Source organism: Galeopterus variegatus, unplaced genomic scaffold (genome assembly GCF_000696425.1).
Source record: "Galeopterus variegatus unplaced genomic scaffold, G_variegatus-3.0.2 Scaffold1328, whole genome shotgun sequence".
Taxonomy (NCBI): Eukaryota; Metazoa; Chordata; class Mammalia; order Dermoptera; family Cynocephalidae; genus Galeopterus; species Galeopterus variegatus.
In genome coordinates this window covers 314474-341125 of record NW_007727439.1, presented here as the reverse complement: position 1 = coordinate 341125, position 26652 = coordinate 314474, and positions in this window count along the sequence as shown.

Sequence of the window (26652 nt, the reverse complement as noted above, 5' to 3'; positions counted from 1 at the left end):
CTTTCACATGTAACACAATTTGTCTCTCCATCAAGTAAATGTCAATTGTGATCAGAAAGTCAATTATAACTTTCTTAGAGAGTGGAATTTGGAATTTCATCCTAATCCTAGTAATATTTAGATACATACTATCTTATAATTTGCTTTCCCGTTTATTTTCAGGATCTAGGTACTAAAACAGAAATATCTTGAAAAACTTTGAGAACAAATGAAACCCTGGGAGTTAATTAAAATGAAATTATAGTCTTTTAATTAAGTTTAATATAGCAGATAATTTTGGAATGTCATTGATGTGTCATCTGCACAGGAGAGAGAGAAAAAAAGAGAATTCTTGACTTCAGGGAACAGTAGAGAGGTGCCATGCAAAATTATTGATAATATAAATAGCTTCAATGTATTGAACATTTATAATTTTAAGTACATTACTATTACTATGACTTCTAAAATATCAATATTAATAATAGCAATGAAAAATTTTCAAAATGCTTACTGTGTGCTAGGCACCAGCCAAGACACTAAACATTATCTTTGACCTGTCTACAAACAAGCCTATGAGGTTACATGCGGTTATCATGGAGAATAAGACTTACAGATATTACCTAAGCTGAAAAATGAAAGGATTTGTCTGGTTCTAAAATTCTGTTGAGCATAGAAACCCCACGAATTTATAAACAATATATACTATGCAAGACCAACACATGATACTGTACATTCTGCAAGAGGATTCAAGCAAAGAATATAAGGTGCCAAATTAGAGGCAGCTTTATCTGTTTTGTTCCTTGATTTATGCCAAGTTCCTAGAACTGTATCTCGTAAATAAAAGATGCTCAATAAATATGTGTGGGATTGAATTAAATCTCAGGGAAATGTGGCTGCATTTATTAAATGTGAAGGTTAGGCTGGGAGTTGGGAAAGAATTCAGAAAAAGCAATCCAAAGGCAGTTTTGAAGCCCTTGTTGACATCAATACTGTTGCCAAAGTCCTTCTAGTTAAATTTCCTATCTACTGCAACCTGTCTGATTGTAAGATGACCATTCAAGCCCCATTTGAACACCCTTCATGTTACAGGCATCTCCAAAATTACTTTCTAAACGTAGTAATATTTAGATCCGCATGGTTAGGTGCAGAGTAAGAACAGGTCATATATAAGAAACTATACAATTTCAGTGTTCAGGAACTTAGAGGCTTACATGGTTGTGCTTGTGGCTGATAGAAATTAAATTACAAATTACTTTCTAAACGTAGTAATATTTAGATCCGCATGGTTAGGTGCAGAGTAAGAACAGGACATATATAAGAAACTATACAATTTCAGTGTTCAGGAACTTAGAGGCTTACATGGTTGTGCTTGTGGCTGATAGAAATTAAATTATTAGAGTCCGGGAGGCTGAGGAATGGTGAAGTGATTGAATTAGACCATATAGCCATAAACTTTGCAGGAGACAAGGCCAAGAGTGAAAATGTAGACCAGGTGCTGAAATCACAGGAAAGAGAACAAATGTCTGTGTTGCTCAGTAGATGGCTGCATCAAAGAACAAAAAGCAAACTCTGTCAATAGAAACTGAAGGAAAGAAGACAGTGAAACGACTGCATTCTGGTCACTCTCAGGGAGGAAAGAATGTGCAAATGCCTTCTGTCACTGTGGATTCCCTGGGAGCACATTAAGTAGCCAGATGTAGTCTGTTTGAGGGAAAGACAAAAAATGATAATGATATACGAGGAAAAGTCTGAGGATAAATTTCTTCAGCATGTGTTTACTGATTAAGTGCCTATACAGTTCCAGTCTCTGCTAGGCACTATGAACATAGAAATATTTCCTGTTCTCAAAATAACATGCATTCCAAAGGGAACAGTTAGGCAAATAAAAAAACTTACACAAATCAGGTGATTTTGATGAGAGAGGTCTGAGCTAGTTGTGATAAAGTAGGGAGGCAATACTGGAGAAGGGACAGTCACCAAGGGCAGAAATAAGTGGTTTATGAAGGAATGACATGGACATGACGCAATTAAAAAAGAAAGTATAGAATGTCAAGGAATATAATAAAAAATTATTGTAGGTAAAGACTAGTCCACCTAATTTTGATGTTTGGATTGCTACTGGATGTAATCATACAATTACTAGCTAGCAAATACCTAGAAAAGCACAAGTGTTCAATCGTAACAACATGATTCTTATTAATTAAATTAATCAATTAATTAATCAATTAGTTAATCATCCCAGAACACTTTAATTTCTCCATAACAGCAATGGCTAAGGAAGAGAAAGACATTTAATATATCTAGGTTTTAGTAAGGCCTCTGACACAGACTCACATAACATTTTTCACCAAGAAATTTGGAGTATTTTGTAAGGTCAATGTATAACTGGAAGGAAGGTCATACTCACAGGTGATGAACAATGATTATGTGACAAACTAGGGTCACATATTGAGAGCTGTCCCACTGGGATCAGTTCTAAGGCCCAGTATTTTCATACACTGTATCAATAGCATGGAAGATAATCTCACCCACTAGCTTAATGAGAACACTATCTGTTCTAATCTTGGAAGGCTGCCAACACTACAAGGCACAAGAATAGAATTAAGTGTCCCTGATTAATTGGGAACTGGTTCTTCAAAAGTGTGACTTAAACCATAGGGACAGACCCTCCATATTTAAGGGCTGAACACTAGTTACTTGAGTGTAAGCATTAACATACTAGCATAGCCTAGACAATAACTGAAGACAAAGGAAGTCTTTTAACCACTGTGAATTAAATCAAAAGTCCACTTTATTAAGAGTATACAATCCCTGCTATGTCCTAATTACAGCTTCACTTCCTTTTATTTTTCATTTTAAAAAGGGTACCACAAACAGAGATATGCAACAAATGTTAATGGATAGAATAAGAAAATTAATGTCAGGTATTTTTTATCCCAAATAAATAAAACTTCTACATTTCATTGCTCCATGTTTAGCAGATAGTAAGTACTCAAGGAATATTTGTTAAATGAATTGATTTGAAAACTTAAGAGGCAACAGATTATAGTTGAAAAAAAATATTAATTTATATTCACTTAAATGGCATCTATTGTGCTTTTACTATTTGGCAGATATGTGCTAGGCACTGGGAATGCAGTAATGAGTGAGCCACTGAGGCTGCTCAGAGGAGCAAACAGCTTGGTTTAAAAAAAGGAAATCAATGAATACTATGATATTTGACAAATACTGTAAGAGATGCATGGCAAGGAGCTGTGGGAAAACAGCAAATGGGAAACTATCTGAGCTGAGATGGGATGGTGATCTGACTGAAGTAAAATTTGAATAATAAATGTTTGAACTTGTAGGGGCAGAAAGGGACACTTTTCTCCCCCTCATAAGGGTTACAGCTGACACTCCTATAATAAAAGACAGGTTAACGAGAGTAAAGCACAACAAATTTAATCATAGTTTTATGCGAGAAGGGAGCTTTCAGAATGAAGACCCAAAGACCCTGGGAAAACTGTATATTTTTATGCTTAGATTCAATGAAGAATGCACAGCCATGTAGAGCTGTAATTGGACAAAAAGAGTACAATTTAATGGGAATAGACTAAGTGGGGAAACCCAGCAAGGCCTGTCTGCTCAGGCTCTTCTTGGCCTGTCTATGCACTATTCCTTTCTCCCAGGTATGGGGCAGGCCCCTCTCTGGAATGGGGGTCTTATGACCTATTATTGAACAAGGTAGGGCAGAGAATTTATGACTGGTTCTTACCCAGAAAGGGAGTGGTGGTGGTTAGAGTAATATTTTTAGGTTTTATGGCTGACTTTGAGGAGAATAGGTTATGATTTCTATGATCCAACTTGGGAAGAAGAATTCTGGTTTCTGTGGCTTGCCTTAGGGGAGAACAAAGCTGAGAGACAGGTGGGCAGAAGGTCAGACAGAAACTTTGCTTCTGAGGCCTTCATTTTCAGGTTCCATTTTCTGAGCCCCAACAAACTGAAGCTTCAAGAAAGGGTTAGTCTAGTAATGGTGTGTGCACGTGTGTGTGCGTGTGTGCGTGTGTGAGAGAGAGAGAGTTTAGGCGAGAGGAGACTATTTTTTTTTTTCTGGCAGAATAAACTGAATTGGCAAAACCATATGAGGAATTTTGCATTGGCATTTGTAGACTGTGCGTGTGTGCGTGTGTGAGAGAGAGAGAGTTTAGGCGAGAGGAGACTATTTTTTTTTTTTTCTGGCAGAATAAACTGAATTGGCAAAACCATATGAGGAATTTTGCATTGGCATTTGTAGACAATCCCTTTTTTCTCTTTAGAAGGGAAAACACCAGAGACAAGTTGGCATAAATAAAATAAAAAAAGTTAAAGTTAGGCATCAGAGTTTCTCTCAGTGTTTTAACATCAGAATGGGCTGTTCACACAATATTGATATTTATTCCTGGAGGATATTAAAAATGAAATTTTACAAATCTATCTTTGCCTATTTTATATAGAAAACAAGGATTTAGGATCTAGAATTAATACCTAAAGTTTCTTCTTGCTTTGGAATGAAATATGTTTTTTGAAATATGAATGAGAAAATACATTTATTGAGCATTTATTTCACATCTGGCATGAATACTTATTTTTATATCTAGGATACTCACTTTAGTCTTCAAATATTATCAGATTTAATCCCACAACAGGCTATTTCTCTCTCATGTGACCCACTGTCCCATGAAGGTTATAAGGGGACTCTAATCCCCGTGTTTATTTGAGGACCCAGGTTGAAAGAAGTTTTCAAGGTCACCACTAAGAAGACAACGTGGTGGATTAAGCTCTGGTTCTTCACATTCCATGCATGGCTGCTGCTCACATTCAGAACCAAGTCCCAAGGCCAAACCTATTGTCAAAAAAAAAAAGAAAAAAAAAAAAAGTATGATGAAACCATGTATCAGGAAGTGATAAATCTGGATATATTTGGTGATCACAAAATGAGAACTCAGGTTTCTTGATTCCTGATTTAAGAAAATATCTGAAATAATCTGGATCAAAATTTTCAAATGTGAGGATATGAAGCCCAGTGCATTATAAAATTCAAATATTTTCTTAATCACTGTTTCATATATTTTTTTTCCTAAACATCACAGGATTGTAAAACTATCCAGTGTTTTCTAAACAGTAATCTCTATTTTTTTATAACTGTATATTACTTTAACAAATTGTAAGGTTTTCATCTGGCAAAGTAAAGTAGTAAAAAGTTTTAACTAACACAAAGTAATACAATTTTACATAAGCCCAATATTCACGGATTCCAGAAGTCATGGAGTGATTAGTTGATTCAGATTGATTAATGGGTATAGTTGGCCCAACCCTGAAATAGGGAAAGATGAGAGAGGGAGAGAGAGAGAGAGAAAGTGGAGGAGAAGGGAAGTGGTTTTTTACTGAGGGCAAAATGCAAGGAAATATTAACATTTTGCATCCTAAAAATGCTTCCAAAAGTGAAAAGTGAATTACGGAAATATTACAAACTTTGAAGAGGAAAAGAAGGGACACTGTAGAAGAGGTGCTGCACAGCCCAAGTGGTCAGGAACAGGGGCAAGGAAGCCGATATCAGTGTGAGCACCAAGCTCTGTTCTGGCTTGTGTGTCCTCTGTGAACATCTGGTCTGCTTCTGTCTTGGACACCTTGTCACTTCCTAGCACAGCTTTTACTGCTGCCTCTTGGGCTCCCTCTGAGGCTCAGGGCATCACTGAAGGGATGGAGACAAGGAGAGGAGGAGAGACAAGAGAAGGAGGGAAGGGGACAGAGAATGGGAGGGGAGCTCTGATAGTCTCGCCTTTCTATACTGATGTTTTCTTTTTATTACTAAAACTGGGTGAGACAAGGAGACCCCTTCGTGGGAGCTGAAGCATGGGTGTACCTGAGTCTCTGGCTGGTGTTGTAACTGCTATTCATACAGCCTCACGAAGGTTATCTCATAGCACAGTAAACGCAGCCTCATAGGAGCAGCACAGTAAGGATGTGTCATCGAGCAAGTGGAAAACGAAAGGCTCTAATTACTAATAGATAAATAAAGAATTCAACCTTAGACTGGCAAGTCACAGAACAAGCAAGTTTACAGTTAGCACATAACAGTAGCTGCTGACTCTCAAAGCAGTCCAGACTTCAAATTTACTGAAGATTAGATGATGATGGTGTTAGGAAGTAAACAGAACAAGCCGTTGTTTCGGAAACAGGGAGCAATTCTTGCCAACAATCTTCTTTCTTTCTCTCTTCATAAGCTTAAATCAGTTCAAGTAGCCTTACCGTCAGCAGTAGCAGTGTTATGTTGTTAAACGTGCCTAATGATAGAATAAAAATTTCAAGATGTAATTACTATACATTATATGCCAACTAGAAATGATTACATATATGTTCTAATATGCAAAAACATACAAAAGTGTCTATTTTATTAATCATATTAATCCATATTCATCTATGTATAGATATTTCTTGGAAAAATCATATACATATATTTTTATGAATATATTAGTATTTTTCTGAATTTCAATATATTTCCAATAATAAGGAAGACAGTGTCCCTGGATTATTTTTCAAATTCAGGACAGAATCATCTTTGATAACATATTACTGTAGCAAATGCCCACATCCAGGAATATGTGTGATCCATTATCTCTGAAATCATACAATATTTTAAGAGAAAGCAGCTGCTAAATAAAATTATCACACAATATCCCACAAAAGAATCACCAAGGCAATGCTTTCTCTCTTTCACCCACAGCCCTTTTAAATTGTTTTCCATGTGTCTATAATTTCTCTCCATGACTGTGCTGATTTTACCGCAAACCATTAAAATGTATTTTAGAGTTCAGAAAGTGCGATTTATAATTTCCCTGGCTTCAATCCTCTCCACTGATAATAAACTTAAAATTTAGACATTGTATCTGTGAAAAATATTCTTAATATTTATGGATTTAGGTAAATGGAAAAATCTCATAAAGGCATTTACATTTTAAGAAATCACATGGTGTTATATCTGTAATGAGCTAAATTTTTAAAGAATATAATTATATGAAATTGGAATTGTTCTAGACAATTGAAGCATACAGTAGCCATGTCTATGGTTAATTAGGTGCTCCAGTTACAAAGATGTCAGAGTGCTTACATATCTACATAAGAAAGGAAGTCTGGAGGGTTCTGGTCAAGATGGTGGAATAGACGGTCCCCAGCATCACTCTCTCTCAGAAATCAACCAAACCAATTTAGAACTATAAAAATGTAACATCAGCCAAGCTGGGGCCACTGGAGCTAAGGAAGGAGGAGGAGAGACCTATGGAGTTCATGAAGGTAGAGAAACTACGATAAGAGAAAGAAAAAACTGCTCTGAGTGTTTCGGGCCGTGGCCACTTTAATGCTGGAACTGCTGAATGCATGGAGTGGGAGCAGGCAGGAGCCAGCAGAAGCTGCAGCTGTGCCCTTCAGATGGAGTTACTTGGAGGTGGCAGGGGAGAAGAGGACCTTGGTAGCCCCTAGGACAGCAAGACCATTAATAGGGTTCCCATGGACCTACACAGTAGTGAGGAGCCAGAACAGCTGAAAAAGGGGAGCCATTCAGAGGCTGGTGAGTCAATGCAAGGGACTGGCAGAGGGCCTGCCCCATGGGATGTGTTTGGAACATGGGCAGTGGGGGAGACAGGCCCACTGGGAGAGGACTGGGACACAGCGAGCACAGCCAACCCACCCCCCAATCAGCACAGGACCACTCAGAGGAAACTGATTGGGAACGCAGAATTGCACAGGCTGCAGTTTAATGAAAAAACTCAGGCCCAGATCAGAGTGTCCACACAACCCAGGTGCACTGAGTCTCTGGAGAGCCAGAAGTGCCTATAAGGTCAACCATTAAACCCCGAGCTACACAAAAAGCCTTTCCTAGGGAAACAGCAGCAAAGCGGCAATTTATCTCAACCACACAGCTCAAGTACTGGTTCCCACAGGAAATACCCCCGTTTTAGAAGTAAGCAAAGGATAAAAGATTAGTCCTGGTCCAGGCACACCACCAGCACCTTGGGAACTGCCAGGGGACATGAGGTATGAAGCCAGGAACAGGACACCAGCCCACAATTACTCAAACCATCAGTATCTCAGGGCCTGCCCAGGGGCCCAGGGCATGCAGCCAGGGACCAGGCCCCCTGCCCACAACCAGGCACACTGCCCCAGTGCCTTGGGGCATGCCTGGTGTCCTGAAGCATGGAGAAGGAGACAAGACCCCCCGCCAACAACTGGGCACACCATGCCAGTGCCTTGGGGCCCACCTGGGGACCCGAGGTATGTAGCCTGGGACCAGACCCCCCTCCCATAACCAGGCATACCACACCAGTGCCATAGGGCCTGCCCAGGGACCTGAGGCATGGAGAAGGGGACTGGGGACCTGAAGTATGGAGCCTGGGACCAGACCCCCCTTCCACAACCAGGCACACCACCAGCACCAAGGCGCATGCCAAAAACATCACCTCCATGTGGGTGGCCCACCACAGCCACCACAATAACCATGGCTGTCACGAAAGCAGCTAGATGCCGCAACCACCATGCAGATGGTCCACCAGCACTGGAGTGCATTGACACAAGGAGAGTCACCAGCAGAAATAAAGAAAAGAAGAGGATGTCTCTCTCACAAAGCCCATTTCAGAGTGACAGAAGAAGCATCTGCTCTATGATAATATTGGGGGACTTGATGACTCCTCTCAGCATTGGACAGGTCATCTAGGCAACAAGTCAACAGAGTAACCATTATTTTTTCAGAAGGAGAGAAGAAATCTAGGGTACTTAAATGGGGGAGGGGGAAGGAGAAGGGGATGGGGGAAATTGGACAAGGGGCATAAAGAATAATTATGATTTGGGCTGGCCCGGTGGCGCACTGGAGAGTGCGCCGCTTGGGAGCGAGACGGTGCTCCCGCTGAGGGTTCGGATCCCATGTGGAGACCGGTTCCGCTCACTGGCTGAGTGCAGTGCGGCTGCAACACCGAGGGTTGCGATCCTGTTGCCAGTCAGTAAAAAAAGACAAAAAGGGAACATGTGGAGACCGGTTCCGCTCACTGGCTGAGCGCAGTGCGGGTGCAACACCGAGGGTTGCGATCCTGTTGCCAGTCAGTAAAAAAAGACAAAAAGGGAAAAAAAAATTATGATTTGTAACAATACATATGCTAGTAATATTGATTTGATCAATATATCTCAATGTTAAACCAAAGGGAAAAAAAAATTATGATTTGTAACAATACATATGCTAGTAATATTGATTTGATCAATATATCTCAATGTTAAACCCCCAAAATATGTATAATCAATTCTGATTCAATAAAAATTTTAAAAAAAGGAAGTTGCTACTCCAGCTTTATATGTGAGCTTTCTCTTTCACACACTTAACTTCCTTTAATTTTGAAAAATGCACACGCACATATTTGAGTACATACCCATATGTCCCTGGCCCCTGAAATACTATTCTAAGAACCCAGGCTAGTTTTTCATGGCTGCAACTCTGAGTTATTGCTAAAATCACTCTGACAGAAAATCCCTTCGCTTATGTACATCAGCAATTATGTCCAGGGTGATGTGACCCAAGAAATAAAAATTCAGGAGGTTAAAAGGCTGAGTGGTCTTGAATCCTGCTTCTAGCTGTGAAGAATCATAATTTGATATCTACCACAGATTCTCCTGTGACCTACACCAAATAGGTTAATTATCTTATGGCTTGGTTTCCTTATATGTGAAATATAGTGTGAATATAAAGCCAGTCCCATGGGGCAGAGGTGTTGTTAGGTTTACATGATAAAGTATGATGTACATGCTGAGCAAATTCTCATTATGCACATTATGGCCCCATTATGCTCATGTTATGAAAAAACTAGCCAATTTGCAGATATGCACAGATATCGAATCTCACATACAAAACTGAAGGTCATAACATTTTTCAATTGTTATTTTTGAGAATGATTAAACACTAAAATTATCTGAAGTACAACTTGCAATTTTCTGTATTTTTGTGGCCATGCTACACTTAGCTGATAACATAGATTTTAATCTGACTTTAATTTATGATAAAATTGGATGAAATTCACCCATTTCTTCATTTCTATTATTTACTGCAATGCCTGCCACATGAATGTATTGATTTTTGTGCCAACCTCTGTTCTTGTCACAATTCCAGTCATGCAAATTAGCTTTTCTAAATGCAGCGCCCTCAATATACTTTACAAAATATATTGATATGCCATTACAATTTGACCTTTACCTCTTTTGAATATCTGGGCCATTTCAGGGCTCAGAGCTATATTTTGCACTTCATTTTCCCCATTCATTTTGACTTTTATTGAGCTTTCCCCAGAGTGAGGCATGCATTTTGCATAAAACTTTTCTTGAATGTTATCATTGACTACAGGTATTTCAAATACAGACTTTATATTTTTGAAGCATGGCTAAAACATCTTTTAGAGTGTGGTTAAACTAAGGAATTTATTTTGAGGAAAAAATGACTTAAAGGAGAAAAACTATATCACAAGTTGAATTAAAATTTAGAAATATGTCTGGAAGATAAAATAACTATTTGCTACCAATTTAGAGAGGTATTGATATAAATTCTATTTAAAATTTCCAGAAATTAAAAGTCTACTGTCATGAAGCAATGTGGAAAACTGAGAATGCATGTGGTACAGTAAAGTATATCTGGTTGAAAATATTAGTCCTGGGTTAATAATTAGCTTGGAAGTATTCACCTACAATACATTGCAGCAGGAGGTTCAATGTCTCAACCACCTGGTCCTGCATTCATTTAAACATATTCATTAATCTCCTTTATTTAATGGGCTCTGCTTATTTGTTTCCTTTCATTATTATTAATTTATGTTTTGGAGATTTCTATATTTTTAGACATGGAAGGGTTTTGTTGCCATTGTTTTAGATTTTAAATGCAATAATATAATATTTCTGTTACTTATAAATGATAATCTTTCCATTGACCATAGTATAACTTTAACACAGAGAATACTTGTTAGGAAGAGTACTTGAATGATAATATTCAACTAATAGATAATGCACGGCTGTTATTTTTACTTTTCCATAATTTTCTGCCCCTTCCTTTAAAATTAAACTTAATTATACTCGAAGGCCCCAAAAAGAATTGAACCAAACAGAATTAGAAAAGATAATCAAGATCAGAAGGATGTTTCAGAAAAAAACTCCATATCATTAGAAAAAATATTTCACTAAAAATTAAAATTAGATGCATCACTAAAATAAAACATAATATATTTATATTGATACACGATATAGACTATAGATTCCTGTTATCAAGTTTGATAACCCATTTTATTTTATCTTAATTATTATATTTATTTCAAAACTTCCTTTTGAAAAATTGTGTAAAATAGCTAGCAACCTCTGAGTATCCTATGAAGACAACTTGCCAATGAAGTTTTAACCCCATGAATCGTTTGTCTCTCTATTTCTGATATCATTTGGATTGATACTTATAATGATCTAACTTCTAGTGCAGAAGAGCAAGAAACAAGAAGTAGGATAGGAATCATCCACTGGAGCCTGCATTTTGCTATTACCTCAACCCCCAATGATATTAATGAGAGAGTTGCAGGCAAGACATTGCTGTAGTCAGAGTTCTCTGAATGAAGTACCTAAGGACTTGAGGTATGTAATGAAAAAGGAGAAAGAGAGAGAAGGTAATACTGGCTTGGCTGGCATTCAGAATCATATAAACATTATTTTTTTATTCCCTTTTACCTAAAGTCATCATTAGCTAACCTTGGTTCATGAAGAAAATTGAAATTTGAGGTATTCAAGATTCCCTACAGAATATATCCCAACCACTTTGCTGTTCTCTGCTATGGACTGAATGTATCCCAAAAGTTCATATGTTGGAAACTTGATCCCCTAGTCAGTGTTAAGAGGGTGGGAAATCCTATGATGGTATTCGGAAGGTGAGGCATTTAAGAGTTGATTGGATTATGAGGATCATACCCTCATGAATGGAATAATCCATTCATGGAATAATGGGTTAATGGGTTAATGGGTTATCAGGGAGTTGTTCCGATGGCTTTATTAGGAGAGCAAGTGAGCAGGGTACCCTCTCGCTCGTGCTATTCTTGCCATGTGATACCCTGCATCACCACTCTGTCCAGAGCCCTCACCAAAGAGAAGGCCCTCGCCAGATATGCCTCCTGGACCTTGAACTTCCCAGTCTTCAAAACTGTAAGAAATAAACTTCATTTTCTTTTAAATACCCAGTTTTATTCTGTAATAAGCAACAAAAAGCAGACTAATACATTCTGTCACCACTCAAATCAAGTGGTAGTAAGCACTAGAGATTACACTGCTGGAGTGTGCCCTAGAACATTTCAATATACCTTTAATTTGCAATTTTGTGATAATTACCAATGAATAAAATCTTAATTCAAATAATATTTTATTCTTGTTATTTTTAAATTGAGGAAATGAGGTAGCATAAGCATTTACTTTAGTTTCAGTTAAGAATCAGATTCAGTCAATGGTAACAGAGATGAATATTAACAGCTTTCATGTGTAAGGTACGTCTCTCTCTCTTCCACACACACATGCATGCGCGTGTGCAAAGTGAAGAGTTAGGCAGGCTCAGATTGGATCCAGAAAGATATGTGAGTTAGCTCTAGGTTTCACTCCAAAATTACAAGATGGCTGCTAGTGCATCAGCACCTGTGCAGGAAAGAGTTAACTCAGTGGTCTTGAGTTGCTGAAACATTGCATGTTCCCAATCCTGGGCCTGCCTTTGTGACTGGTTTGGCCTTTGGCCACTCCTGGGAACTGAGGCCTTTGAATGTTCTGATAAGAGTGTTTTGCTGGCTTGGGTCTTTTAACCACGCTATACTATTTTTTCTAGATAAATTGTGCAAACTAAATGATTTATGGTGAACACCTGCTTTCCTTTGGGGACCAGTAGGGACCATGGTAAGCCAAGCAGGTACTGTATGCCTATATGACCAACCCCTAATGAAAGCTCTGCAACTATTGGTTCAGACACAGGTGACCTTCTTGGTAGAAAACACTTTGCATATGTTTTCACATGTTGCTGCTAGAGAAACTAAGCATATCTTGTGCAACTTCAGTAGGAGAAGAATCTTGGAAGCTTGAGACTGGTTTCTTCCAGATATTGCCCCAGGCACCTTTTCCCTTTGCTGATTTTGCATCGTACCATTTCTCTCCAATAAACTGTAATCATAAAAATAAGAACTGAGTCTCATGAGTTCTTCTAGCAAATCAATGAATCTGAGGGTGGTTTAAGGACTCCCAACACACTACCATATCCACATTCGAGGCAGCAAATAAGAAGATACAGACAGAGAGAAAAGAAACACATTGAGTCCTCACACAATATCTGTTTAAATCTCAATTTGCTCCTCTATCTTTATCTTCTGGGCACAATTCCCAGGGTTCTTTTGACAAGAAAAGGAAAATGAATATTGGGAAGGCAACCAGCTGCCTTTTTGCTCACCCAAATATCAATGCACACATTTTTTCTCCATATGTGGAAGAAAAACACAACCTTTCTTCAGAAGAAACAACCCCAAGTTCTCATAGTTTCCACATACAGCTCAGGACCCAGGATCTTTAAGTTCCATGCAGGTATGTGCACATCCTGTCTGGGTGTTGCTCCTGGGACCTGTAGATTAAAGTACTTCAAGAGAAAGAGAAATACATGGTATTTCAATGTTACCTAATAAGAATAGCCTTGAGGCTTGGCTCTGGCAGTGAAGTATGTTCCTTTATTAGCCAATCTGAATGCTGCTGATTCATCTCTTGGATAGATTATCCGCTGTCCATTTTCCACTGAGGTCCTGGCTCTGACATCTGGGAGAATCATCCTTATCCAGAGTCTCCTGCCCATATATGAGATGAGCACTGAAAGTGTGTCCTCTGTGGATGCTGTCCCATGCACAGCTTACATCCCACTGTTGCAATTTTAAAGGCGTAGAGATTTCTTTGTAAATTGAACCATTATATCTCATTGAGACAAAGTTCTGGGATTTCTTTGGCAATATAGATGCTTAAGACTTAGTAAGCTTCTGGCCTATTTGTTTCCAGTCGTCATGGTAAATGGCCATGTGGATGGGATATTTTTGTCAATGTTATTGTATTTCCATTACTTATGAAGTTGGTACATCACAGAAAGTCAAAATATTGTTTATTCCTGACCCTCAGGAGTTTACAGTCTATGTGTTGAGATGACACATCGAAAGCAATGAAGACAAAAAACAAAAAGCAGCCTATTTTTATATAGCAATATGTGCTACAGGATAACTCAACATGCAGATTTTCTGCTGGAGCAATCCCGGAAGTCTTTGTGGAAGAGGAATCTTAATAGGTCATCCTGTGACAGGCATTTAAAATAGCTGGAGGGAAAGGGGAAAGGCCTGCAAAAGAGACAGAACAACACTAGCATAGGATGGAGCAGACGATGAATGCAAGATGTTTCATTAAGGAAGAAGAGAGCATGATGAGACATGTACCTATTGGATTCATCTCAAATATACCTGTGCTTGGAGAATAAATATAAAATGGATAAAATATAAGATATACACTAACCCAGATAAATATTTGGCTACACCCCAACTGCTGCTGTTCAAGAGGGTAAGAATTCTTGGGGAGTCCTGGGACACTGAGGGAGGATAGTAGTGAGCTGGGTAAGGTGCCTAAACATGTCATAACACAGGTGGTGCTGGAGAATAGACATGATCCAGTTTGTATCTGTAGATGTTGTAGTAAGGTCTAGTAGAGTGTGACCTTGAATTCAAAGCCAGTGTGCTTTTATCAATGGCATCAGTGGATGGTAAGTATTTGGAAAGTTTTATTGACATTTCTAGGACTGTTGCAGTTACTGGCACTCCTCATTGCTCTGTACCCCCCACCTTCCTGCCAGCCTTCCTTTCCCCTCCCCTCCCCCCTCCCCTTCCTCCTTCCCCCTCCCCCTCCTCTTCCCCTTCCCCCTCTCCNACCCTCTCCCCCTCCCCCTTCCCCTCCTCCTCCTCCTCCTTCCATCTACTCATCCTCTTTCTTCTGGTCTCTGGCCTTCCTCTGCCCTACCTGTTTATCCCTAGGTACCAACTTGGGATCCAGGTGTAGTTTATAACCTAAATAATTTCCTCTTTTATTACTGACCTCTGTAATAAAAGGTCAGTATTGCTTATCTTCCTCTAGCTAGTTTAAGTAGAAAGAGATTTATTACAGTCTTAAAGAGCTGGGAGAATCTCTAAGAAGGCCAGCAACAATACGGGTTAGGAAAAAGCTCAATCATATTTAAGTCTCTTCTACGGAAAGCCCCAACACTACTTTTCATGGTATTAGGCACTTAGGATGCTAGGAATCATATACTAGAACTTCCACTAGAGCTGAACACAAGGCATCAAACCATTGACCCTCTGCCACCGTGCTTTCAAAATGAACCAACATCCATCAATATACTTGGTTATACATTCTTAGAACAATAGCTGTATGGAAATCCATCTGCAAGAGAACCTGAAAATATTAATTATGCATGTATGTATATATGTAGGTATGTATTCGTGTATCTATTAATTATTTACTTTAAGTTTACCAACTTTTTCATTACAGAAAATTTTATTAGAAACAGGTTGACATAAGTATTGACTCAACTCATTGTACTTAAAATTTCTCATTTCAAGTTGTTCAATGTGATTATTTAACCTGAGAAATCGTTGAAAAAATTACAAGAGAAATTTAAATTATTTCCAATAGCAGAAATAACCAAATAATTTGATGAATCATGATATTTATAAAAGAACAGTAAGCATCTACTCCAGTGTGCCTAGATGATATTTAACACATTTTTATGTACACATTAACTGTCTTTAGATGGATTAAATATAGAGAGCTTTACAAATAAAATGCAGTTTGTTTAAATTTGATATTAAATGTAATAATAAGATATATTTTATTTGTCCTGCTAACAATTGCCTAAATAGGGGTTAACATTGGGTGCAAGGGCTATCTGACCAATTTATACTTCTGGAGAAGGTGTCCTGGAAGATCCATGAAGTTTGTTTGCCTTCAATTATGTTCTATCAGGACCTGTTCAGTGTGGAGGAGTTGCCAGAGTTAGAATAGCATTAATAAAGGGTGGAGGAAAAAGTACCACAAATGTGAGAAAGATCGGCGTAATTCTCCTTGATGCAGAATTAAAGATAATGAAGTTAACTAAAGGTAATTGGCCTGAAGCTTATTCAGATAAAACAAAATTCCAAAAGGATACTACATGAACCCTAAAGGGATTGGTTTGCTTTTCTTCCATGGTGTGCAAAATGTCTTAATTTTTTTTCATTAGTATTTTACTTTTACTGTCCTCAAATAACATGGGATGAAAATTAAGTAATTTAGAATTTCAAAGAACATATTCACCATGTTGTTTGCTTTATTTTTTCCTATCCAAAGTAAAGTAACAATACATCAGGTCGTTTTATCCTCAGAATAAACCCCAAAAGAGCAGCGTTCTAGCATGAGATAGAAATACTTAATTATCAAAACAAACTACAGTTGCAAGTTTTTGCTAAGAAATTAATATTCAAAGTAACTTCAAAAAGGAAGAATGAGTATGTTGTAGACACCAACTCAAGATGTCAGGTCTCAGATCCCAGGTGAAGGAGATTATGCTCCTGGGTGGAAGCCTTGCTATGGCCAGATGAAGTTAATAATGTTTCAGTTTTGTCTTTTTTTGATATTCAAAGTAACTTCAAAAAGGAAGAATGAGTATGTTGTAGACACCAACTCAAGATGTCAAGTCTCAGATCCCAGGTGAAGGAGATTATGCTCCTGGGTGGAAGCCTTGCTATGGCCAGATGAAGTTAATAATGTTTCAGTTTTGTCTTTTTTTTTGGGGGGGGGCTTTTATATAATTTTTAAAAATACATAGATATTTCCAAGAAAATATATGCTTTTCATTTCTTTCTGCTAAAAGTTTCTTCTGCCCAACTTCTCAAAAATAATATGAAATTATTTTATTTTGCAATTTGGAAATCCAAAATAACAATGATAACTTTTTGTGTACCTGGAAATACGTCCTTTGTGTTTGGATGCCAAATGTTTTTGTTTTGTTTTGCTTTTTTAAGAGTAAGAGAAGAAGGAGGAGGAGGAAGAGGAGGAGGGGGAGGAGAAGTAGGAGAAGAACAAGACCGAGGGGGAAGGTGCAGGGAAAGGGGAGCAGCAGTCTGAGGTGGAGCAGTGTATCAGAGGGAGGGCCTCACTCTCTGCTGTTTCAAGTGTGCACTCACCTGTATCTGTATTGATCTTTATCTTCTATCTTGTTTCCTTTACAGGGGTGTGTCCTGTCATTCTCAAATCGAATTCTTGGTCTTTTGGGATGAGATCTTTTCCCATCTCCTCCATTATCATGGATCTTGCTTCATGGGTCAACCATTCTCTCATTTGTGACTCCAAATTTCCCACTCTGTTATTTCTTTCCAGTCAGCAAGTAAACATCTCCACATTTCCATCACCTCAAAAATAAATAAGCACATAGGCAATTTTTACTTGACCTTTATATACCGGTAATCTAATACGATAAACAATCTTTCTCCTTCTCAGTCACAGTTCCAGATAGCATTTTCCTCTTCCCATTTTACATTCCTATTTGCTGTGGGTTAGATGTGTCTCCCAAAAGTTTATGCATTGGAAACTTGATCTCCATTGTAACAATGCTTTTTTTGTGTGACCAAAAGGGTATTGCAACCCTTGGTGTGGTGTCGCCCAGCATCACACTCAGCAAGTGAGAGCACCGGCCATCCCTATATAGGATCCAAACCTGCGGCCACAGCACTCCCAGCACAGCACTCTCCCAAATGAGCCACGGGGTTGGCCCCATTGTAGCAATGTTAAGGGTAGGAAATCCAATCGTGGTATTTGAAAGGGGGTGAGGGGGCCTTTAAGAAGTGATTATATTGCAAGGACTGTGCTGTAATGAAAAGAGTGATCCGTTCACAGAGTAAAGGGTGTGGTCCTGATAACTTTATAATATGAGTGAGAGGGCAGGTTAGCTGTCTTCCTCAGCCCATTCTTGCCACGTGATTCCCTGCATTGCTGTGAAGAGTCACCACCACCAACAAGGCTCTCACCACAAGGTTCCCTGGACTGGGACCCCAGCCTCCAAAACTGTAAGACCTACATTTCATCTCTTTGGAAATTACCCAGTTTGAGATATTCTGTTATAAGCAACAGAAACAGACTAATATGCCATTCTCGTTGTTTTTCAACTCACTGCAGTATGGCTTCCAATTGAACTACTCAAGTGAAAAACGCCCTTAGAAAATTTCAACTGTTGTCCCAATTGCCAAATCTCAGGGACCCTTTCAAGTTGGGATCTTCTCTTGATGGCATAAGTGCTGTTAGATTTTGTCACATTCCAACTCATAATGCATTCATATCTTGCTTCCATGACACTAGTGTCTTATGAAACCAGTGTCTCGAGGTTTTTCTTCTACATTTCTTGACATTCTTTCCCAGTTATTTTTCTGGGCTCTTCTTCCTCCATGTATCATTTGTAGTTGGTGTTACATAGCACTCTCCTCTTGGCTCAATTTTCTTCTTACTCTCCAAATTCTTCTTAAGTAATCATATGCATACTCATGTGCTGACAACTGATAATTGGATATCCTCATACAACACTTTCTTGAATTTTAGACCAGTGTATGTATACACATATATACATATACACATATACATGCATCGTGTAGTGCTAACTGAATTTCTTACAGACGGCTCACCGTCAGGATGTCCAAAACCGAACTTATCACTCCCTTTCAATGTCACCCTCATTGCCACTCTCAACAATCTCTATTTGCTCTGATAATGAGCTGCTAAACAAAACAATTCGCTCAATATTCTGGTCATTGGAAATCATGCTACTTATCTATTCTTTCCTCATCCTATGCATGCAGTCAGTCTTAAAGTCATATAAACTCTATATGTGAAAAGTCTCTCTATCCATGTCTATTACCACTTCCTTAGCTCATACCGTTCCCCTTTCGTGCTCAAATTACCACAGCAGCCATCAATCAGATATTCCTACCTCCAGGCCCACAATGTCTTGTCATTTCATTGCTCTTCTTAAAGTCTTTTACTGACTCTTAATCAGTGGGTCTTTATTCTTAACTACTAAGAACTCTGGAGAGCAGGGGAAATACATAATTGAAGTAGGGTTGAGAGGGCAGGGCAGGAGTAAACAGCACATTTTGATAAATGCTCATAGTGCACCAGAGAGCTGAAGCATATTGTCTCATTTTAATCCTTACAATATCCCTAGGGGTGAGGCATTCTGATTTTCCCAGGTTTTACATAGAAGGAAACTGAGGTAGAGACTTCAGTTTTCCCACCCAAGATCATACATCTAACAATTGGAGAAAGATTCAATTTTAGGAAATCCAAGTCCAGGACCAAAGCTTCTTATGACTACATGCAATCATTGAAACTGCCATAAATGATACTTTTTGTTTTCCTGAATTAGTATAAAATATCAAAAACTCTAATGTAAAAGACTGTGCTTTGAAAGATGATTGTGTTCAAGTAAAGGTAGACAGAAGCAGTGAGAGAGATAGACAGACCTGAATAAAACACCAAATAAATCAAAAAGGAAAAATTTTCTATAGAAAAAAGAGGTAGTCTGCAGGATCCTAAAATGGTGAATAGACAAACTATTTTTAAAATAGCTTTCATTTTCTTTTAAATAATAATTGATGATATTTGGAAGTATAGGTTTATAAGAGAGGGAGTTATTTTTAATAAACTCTGGCTTACAACATTTTAGTATTTTATCACACTTGATGATTTGCAAAAACAAAATAGAAGAATAAGATTCCCCAGATTTTTAATATGGTTTTTTGCACTAACAATAAAACACTTTATTTGCTACAAAAATAGTACAAGTAAATAAAGAAAATAGAGAAACTGTGTTGTGTTATTTTAATAACTATTTCAATATGAATAGAATAAAGCATAATGAAGAGCACATGTTTGCTTGGTGCTAATGACATAACGTTTCACAGTTTTATAGATAAAGCAAAATGCATAATTTGAACCAGATGTTGAAACAGTTTAGTATTAGTATCTAAGGACAAATATTTCAGAAAATGTATGGAAAGGTAACCACATATTAGCTACCAGGAGTGCTCCACACAAATGTCTTTATATTGCACTTTATTTGGTTTCTCAAAATGAAACTGCGATTTGTTCTCAATACTCTAAATTTTCATAAATCCCGCAGGACAAGCAGGTCAGCAAAGTGGTTAAGAGCTCATGGCCTGTTTCACATGGTTCATTTCCTGGCTATGGGATCTTAGTAAATTTAACTTCTCGGAGCCTCAGATTCCTCATTTGTAAAATGAGAGTGATAACAGCTAATCCAACCTCATAAAACCATTGTGTTGTCCAAATTAAGATAACACCTGGAAAGTACTTTCCATTGAAACTAGTAAGCACTCAGTGAAAAGTAGCTAGTATTATTGTCATTGTTACTACTACAACTATTTTTCATTATTCGTACTAGTAAAACACTTTTTAAAAGCTATTTACTGCTAATCTGAGCATCATTTCAATCTCATTGTCAGCGTCCCTGTTTGTATCCTAACAAGTAGGTTGATTAGGCTCATTTAAGTTCCATGGTGCAGAATCATACTCAGTTTTCCTCAGATGATAGAGGCTTATAACACTATATGGGGAAGTAGGAAAACACAGAAAATGTTATTAAAAGCCACCCCAGACCTGAAATGTCATTTCCTACATTTCCTCATGCAACCATAGCTCCATTGGTTTACTTGTACCTGTGCTGATTCAGAAGCATCTCCACTGGTCATTTCTGCTGAAACAGGTATTGCCTGGGATCTGTGGAAATATTTCTGCCTGTTTAATACCCAGCTGCTGCTTCTGAGTCTGCTATACCTGTACTGACTCTAATGTCAGGGTAGCCATTTTTAATTCAAACTCACCTAGAAAAGAAGACATGTATGGGTTGGCCACCACAATCCAGCATAGTATGTCCTTGGTGTGCAGGGTCCTCCTCTCTATCATCTCAGAGATTGCCAGGCATTAATCCCTTGTAATTCATCTGGGTAGCCAGTGGAAAGGGACAGAACTTGGCGAGATCAGTACAAATCTGGCTGTTATTTTGAGGCTTCTTGAAGGTATCAATGTAATTGACAGATGCATCGCATATTATTCTGGTACAGGAAGTATGTTGGGGACATAGCAAGACCCTTTTATGACTAGTTGGCTTCTCTATTAAATAATTTTAGAATTTCAAAATACTGTATTGATTTTCATAATGGGTTCTTTGTAGGAAGCCATTTGACCCAGTTTCTCCATGCCCCTCTTGTTTGGGAACTGTTTTCTTTATTTTACCACAGGATGGCAGTGGTCATTCCAGGCAGCTTTGTTGTGCAATTTGACCCTGTCCTCTCACCAGACCTGGCCAGACAGAGCCATCAGATTCCATTCTCCAAAAATGACCACTTAGCCTAAGCTAGTCACAGTTCAATCCCTAGGAATTTAAAATTGGGACTGAGAAAGAAAACTCTGCTCTGGGGTGTAACATATCAACTCAGGGATCAGCAGCAGCCATGGTTTGTTGTCGTTTGCTATGTGGTCGGAAAAATTGGAATAAGCTGACCTTTGAGAGAGAAAAACTTGAAACATACACAAAGAGATGCATAAAACCTTTCAGGTCCTGTCTCGAGGCAGTTCCAGAGAACTAAATTTATGCCCACACTTCAGTTATTTGAGATATTCTAGCATGATTATAATAAATACACCATATTACTTAAGCTAGTGCCTGTAAGTATCTGTAACTTGAAACTGAGTCCAAATAATCTGTACAGAGATAAATGAATTTTTTTCTCCCAAGGATGTAAATTAGGCACTAAAATGGCATAAATTATATCTTAAAATTCCAAAATACATTTTGCAATCATTTTGCAGTCATAAAAAAGAAAGAAAAAATAAAAAAAAAACTTTGATTAAGTTTAAGGAATAATATGGTTTCTGTGACCTCAGCTACTAAATTACTCTTACTTTTTTGTTCCATTCTTTTTATTTAAGATTTTAGTTCTTAATAAATTTTCTTAGTGAAAATTTTAGTTCTTAATATATTTTCTTATATTTTTTTAAAAATCTTTAATTATCTTAGGATCTTCGATTCAAATAAATACAGATTCTCATATTTAGAAATACAGAGATAAATATAAACAATATAAGAGATAGTTCAAGGTTTATACTAAATCCAGGAGATATGTATACATATATACATACATGTATATATATGCACATTTCTATATATGTGTATATATGTATGTACTCATCTTCAGATAATACATACTCATCTTCAGATGTATATACACACATATGTCGGGGTGCTCTCTCAGTCAGCCAGGACAAGGATCCGGATTTCCCTGGCTGTGGCCACCGAGTGATCCCCGGCAGACTCCCTATCACCCCCAGGCAGGACCAGATAAGTTGCCCTCTGCGGCGTAAGCCGAAGAGGATCCCCTAAGGTGGGTGAGTGCACTGCCCGCCTATTCAGCCTGCAAAGGAACACTCGGATGCCGCGGGGGTTCCGTCAAGCAGTTCCGTTTATTGTCTTTTAAGCACTTGTATTCATATCTAAGCAAGCCGGGATTTCCACACTGAGAGCCAATCACTGGAAAGGTCACATGTGCATGCACCTTACTTTCCTATGCTTAGCCTACTGATCATGCACTGATCATGAGCATGGAAAAGTGCAACTACCAATAAAAATTTTTGCAGAACTAAAAGTGACACTCCCCCTTTGCTTCCTCCAGGTGTCATCTTGTGTGGACCATGCGGGTGGGGAACTTAAACAGCTGCCATTTGGTGTGGCCTCCTTTCACCCTAGCAATTGCTATAGCAAGTGGAGCGGTTGCAGCCCAACACACACATACATAAACATACATACACTTATGTGTATATATGTATGTATATGTCTATAAATATATCTGAAGATCAGTATGGATTATTATCAAACTCAAATCCTGATATAAATTTATTTTGTCATTTACCTTTTTCTCTAAAGAAATACACACACATATATACATACATATGTAGCTATATACATACTTTACATGCATAGTTATTTTAAAATTTTCAATAATTAAGCAATCATACATATGAGGGTACTTCAAAAAGTTTGCAGAAAAATAAAATTGGGAGATAATATGAATCTGTCCATGAACTTTTTGAAGACCCCTCATAAATTTGCATTATCCTAGGACACAAATATATATATATATAATTGAAGATCCTGAGATAATTTTTTTAAATATAAGAAAATATATTAAGAACTAAAATTTTCACAAATATATAGTTGGTCAGGTGGGTAATACTTATTATTTATTACAATCTAATTATTACAATCTGGCCTCATTCATTCTAAAATCACAGTTGTGAAGGTATTTCAGATTCCCACTAAGAGCTGGTTTTGAATACTAGAGGCTTAGTTAGGAGCAAGCTATTCTGGCTGGTTAGGTCCAGATGATTCTTGAGGAACTCCTAAAACTAGACATTTTATTTAGTTATTCATGCAATTACTCATTTACTGTGAGACATCCTTCTAGAAGTTGTAGATTGTATTAATTGTCCCAGTACTTCATATTCCTTCTAACTAAACCTTGTGTCTTGTGATTTTGAATTATCTTCTACAAAATGGGATATTTCTCTGCCCCTTAACTTTAGGTTTGGCCATCTAACTTGCTTTGGGGGAGACCACGTGCCGCATGGCACCAGCATGCAACTGAGCAGGTAGGCCTCAACACTGCTGGACCCCATCCCCAGCCCGGCTGAGTGCATGCCAACCTGAGAGGTGCCTCCCCAGAGAGGCCCAAGACCTGAGGTGACCACATGCCCAAGGCACCAGCAGGAGACTGAGCAGACACTCATGCAGCCGTGCCAAATTGGCAGGCCCAACAGGATCCTAGCCAGACAATGGTGTCTAACCAGTGGACCAGGAAATCCCTTGCCACAATGACTAAACATCAAAGGAAAGATACCAGAAATATGAAAAATCAAGAAAGTATACCACCAAAGGCTAATAACTCTCAAGTTCTAGATCCTATAGAACAAGAAGCCCTTGAAATTTCTGACAAGGAATTTTGAGTAATAATTCTAAGGAAACTAAATGAGATACAAGAAAACTCAGCTAGACAGCATGATGAAATGAGGAACAGTAAAAAGAACCCGAAAGAAGAAATGTACAAGGAAGTTGATGCCCTGAAAAAGAATGTAGCAGAGCTTGCCGAGCTAAAGAATTCATTCAAGGAAATAAAAAACACAACCGAGAGTTTAATCAGGAGGCTTGCAGAAGCAGAAGAGAGAACTTCTGACCTTGAAGATGGGCTGTTTGAAATAACACAGTCAGACAAAAAAAAAAAGAAAGAAAAAAAAAAGAATTAAAAGCAGAGAAGAAAATCTAAGACGATGTCAGACAACCTTAAGCACTCAAATATCTGAGTCATGGGTATTCCAGAAGGGGAGGAAAAAGGAGATTGCATTGAAGACATATTCAACAAAATAGTGACAGAAAACTTCCCAGATATAGGAAAAGACACAGATCTTCAGATTTAGGAAGCTCAAAGATCCCCAAACATATTCAACCCAAAAAGGTCTTCTCCAAGACATGTTATAGTCAAATTGGCAAAACGGAAAGACAAAGAGAGAATCTTAAATGCTGCAAGAGAGAAGCATCAAGTCACTATAAGGGAGCCCCAATCAGACTAACATCAGACTTTTCATCATAAATCCTAAAAGCCAGAAAGGAATGGGATGATATATTCTAAATACTAAAAGACAAAGATTGCCAGCCAAGAATACTCTACACTGCAAGGCTATCATTCAAAATGAAGGGCAAATAGTATATTTCTCAGACAAACAAAAACTGTGGAAGTTCACCACCACATGACCACCCTTAAAAGAAATTCTCAAAGGAGTACTGGGTTTGGTATCTGAAAAATAACTACCATTGCCATTAAAACTCAGGAAAAATCAAAACCCACCAGTAAAATAAAAATGCCAACAATGAAGAGAAACAAAAAGCTTATCTACAACCCAAGAAACCAACCAATACATACAACAAACACTAAATCAGAAAGAAAGGAACAAATGACACTTAAGACATCCAAACAAAAATCAATAATATGCTAGGAGTAAATCAAAACTTTTCAATAAGAACTCAATGTAAAAGGATTAAATTCTCCAATCAAAAGACACAGACTGGCTGACTATATTTAAAAGGAGAGCCCAAGCGTATGCTGCCTTCAAGAGACCCACCTCACCTATAAAGACTCACATAGACTAAGAGTGGAAGGATGGAAAAAGATTTACCATGCAAACAGAAATGAAAAATGAGCTGGAGTAGCTATTCTTAGATCTGATAAAATAGACTTTAAATGAAAAACCATAAAAAGAGATAATGAGGGCCACTACATAATGATAAAAGGATTCATCCATCAAGAAGACATAGCAATCATAAATATATATGCAATAATGTCAGAGCTGCCAGATTTATAAAGCAAACTCTTCTAGACCTAAAGAAGGAAATAGACATGAATAACATAATAGTAGGGGACATGAACACCCCACTGTCAATATTGGACAGATCATCTAGGCAAAGAATCAGCAGAGAAACACCAGATCTAAACAACACTCTAGACCAATTGGACTTGGCAGATATGTGTATAACATTCCATCCAACAACCTCAGAATATTCATTCTTCTCATCAGCACATGGATCATTCTCCAGGATAGATCACATGTTAGGTCACAAATCAAGTCTCAACAAATTCAAAAAAATTGGAATTATCCCATGTATTTTTTCAGACCACAATGGATTACAATTAGAAATCAGTAACAAATGATATTCTGGAAACTATACAAACACATGGAAATTAAATAGCATTCTACTTAATGACACATGGCTCCAAGAAGAAATTAAACAGGAAATCAAAAATTTATTGAAATTAATGAAAACAATGATTCATCATACCAAAACCTGTTGGATACTGCAAAATCAGTACTAAGGGAGAAATTTATTGCATTAAACGCTTACTTCAGAAGAATGGAAAGATGGCAAGTGAATAAACTAATACTTCACCTTAAAGAACTAGAAAAACAAGAACAATCCAATCCCAAAGTTAACAGATGGAAAGAAATCATTAAGATCAGAGCAGCACTTAATGAAATTGAATCAAAAATTGACACAAAAGATCAATGAATTAAAAAGTTGGCTTTTTGGAAAGATAAATAAAATTGACAAACCATTAGCACAGCTAACTAAAAAAAGAAGAGAGAAGACCCAAATAAAAAAATTAGAAATGAAAAAGGTGATATTACAACTGATACCTCTGAAATACAAGGAATCATTAGAGACTACTATAAACAACTATATGCCAACAAATTTGAAAATCTGGGGGAAATGGATACATTTCTGGACACACACAAACTACCAAAACTGAGCCAAGATGATGCAGAAAATCCGAACAGACCAATAGCACTAAAAGAGATTGAAGCTGTTATCAGAAGGCTCACAACAAAGAAAAGCCCAGAACCAGATGGTTTCACAGCAGAATTCTACCAAACATTCAAGAGGAATTAACACCAATTCTCTAC